This window comes from Anarrhichthys ocellatus, unplaced genomic scaffold, assembly GCF_004355925.1.
Source record: "Anarrhichthys ocellatus isolate YVR2014 unplaced genomic scaffold, GSC_Weel_1.0 scaffold7319, whole genome shotgun sequence".
NCBI lineage: Eukaryota > Metazoa > Chordata > Actinopteri > Perciformes > Anarhichadidae > Anarrhichthys > Anarrhichthys ocellatus.
This window is the reverse complement of record NW_022287293.1, coordinates 1-2,348: the sequence shown is the minus strand read 5'-3', so window position 1 is coordinate 2,348 and position 2,348 is coordinate 1. Positions and strand designations below refer to the sequence as shown.

General features: G+C 46.1%; 1 pseudogene; it reads left to right on the top strand.

Annotated features, from left to right (window-relative positions):
• The first annotated feature begins 341 nt into the window (after window positions 1-341).
• On the top strand, window positions 342-2,231 carry LOC116380470 (8-oxo-dGDP phosphatase NUDT18 pseudogene; annotated as a pseudogene).
• Window positions 2,232-2,348: the final 117 nt, after the last annotated feature.

Sequence of the window (2,348 nt, the reverse complement as noted above, 5' to 3'; positions counted from 1 at the left end):
CGTTAGCGGTGCTGCTAACGTTACTAGCTCTCCTCCTGTTGGTTAGCCGTTAGCGGTGCTGCTAACGTTACTAGCTCTCCTCCTGTTGGTCTAAACACTGATTGGTTGTTTACAATGAAACATGATCAGAGACTAGAAACACATGTTCTACTGAGTCAGTTCAACTTTATTTACACTCTGATGGTTAACGTTAGACTGAGGGGGGGGGGGGTCAGTACGGATCGACTAAACATGAATACATAAATATATAATTATAAGTTGGATTTGGTTCATACATCACATCGTGTTGTGTAGTGTATTGTGAGTTTGTGATGCAGCTTTTCAAGACTTTAATGAAGTAGAACATCGTCTCTGTTCCAGGAGGGAGTCTGAAGAGCCTGTCGGCTGCAGATAAAGAGTCTCTTCAGGCCTCATGGTGGGACAGACAGTCTGTCCTCCCTCTGAGAGGACGGGACATCCTGCGCCTCATCGACTGTGGACTCAAGTACGACATTAAAGCTCTCCGAGTCTTTATGCTATGCTAGGCTAAAGATGTCAGGTGTCTCTGTCCTTTTCCTACAAAAACACAAACTGTAATGTTTAATGTCTATAAAAAGATATAGAATCTATTTTATTGTAATATCATTTAATAAAGTTCTATCTTATCTTATTACAGCGAACAAAGCATTTCTATGTCTGTCTGCTTGTGATGCGTTCAGGTACCGTCAGGATCCCTGGCATCCCGTCACGTTGCCCGTAGACCTGAGCTGCCGTCACGTGGTCCAGAGACTGGTCCTGGTCTTCACCGGTGCCGAGGAGCAGATCTGGATCCTACTCGTCAAAGGTAGCGGATATTCCACACTATTCTGTAAATGTGTATATGAACTTTATATATGTATGTATATATACATAATAATAGTATAAACCCCCCCCCCACCCCCTCCCCTCTGTCCTGAAGCCCCGGTGCTCCACCTCCCCACGGCGGCGGCGGTGAAGACCCACGCGGTGACGTGGGCGGCCAACATGGTGGTGCAGGACGCCATGCCGTCTGCGTACCACGACCACGACGTCAACACGCTGGGCGCCTTCAGCCTGCAGCACAACGGGCGGCAGCACGGGAAGACGGACGGCGTGTGCTTCAACACGTTGGTGAAGCTGGTGCCCGACCACATCAGACGCAACGAGGATGGGGAGAAGGTGGAGTGGACGGCGACAGGGACGGGGACGGGGACGGGGACGCCTCCACCGGTGGAAAACCCTCGATACGTCTGGCACCAAGTCCAGAAACAAACTCTGAGAGAGAAACTGCTGGAGAAGACCAAAAACACCTCCATCTTACCCGTCCACAGCCTGTACTGACCACACAACAGGACTCTTATTGTGAAAGGAACATGCTGACCGGACAGAAGTGTGGTTTTATGAGATACTTCTCTAGACTCAGCACATGACCTATAGTAGAGAGAGAACGCAGAAACAGACAGGAACACCAGACTCCGTTCATAGAAACAGTGATTAGAACACTCAGGACACAGGAGCTGCTGGTCTACTGCTCCTCCATCAGTTAGTGTTGTTGTGTGACTTTGGTCTTCAAAAGGTTTATTCAGATTCACCAAAGTATATATTTATTATATATTAATGCCAAACAAACAAAAGCAGAACAGAGTTTATAATGATTAGTTCATGTCTACGTTGTCTGAATGTTTCTCTCTTGAGACGTTCACTGTGTCGAACTATTGAATGAATGAAAACAATGATTCTCACGTTTGTTTTCTTTCTTTGTGTCGAGTTGAACATTTGTTAAGAGTGTTTTGTGGCATTAAGGGCTTTGAGTTCATGACCTCAGTATTTATAATATCCATCTCTACGGTCCTGCGAAGTTTGCCATAAATATTATTTATACCTTTAGTTTCATAATCCCTGCAAACAAAAGACTCATTTCTACATCGTTAGATACAAAAGAGTCAGAGTTGTTATTCCCTTTATTCTTCTCCTGACATCATGACGTCACAGTTCACATGTTGGACCTCATGTCTGGTCAGCTGACTCCACTTGGACCTTCCTGATGTTGTCGTCGAGTTTCTTCAGGTGTTTGGTTCTGTTGTCCAGACGGATCGTCCACTCGTCCCTCAGCCTGGAGACACAGAGGAAGGACACGTTTTATGTCTTTATGTCTTTATTTACAGCCTGCAGAGACCGAAAGAAGAAGGTGAGTCTATTGCTCCTCTTTTGTGGAACCAGCTTCCCGTTTCAGTCCAGAGGGGCAGACACACTCAGGTTCAGGTCTATAGTTAGGGCTGGTTCATGTTTATAGTTGGGGCTGGTTCAGGTTTATAGTTAGGGCTGGTTCAAGTTTATAGTTAGGGCTGGTT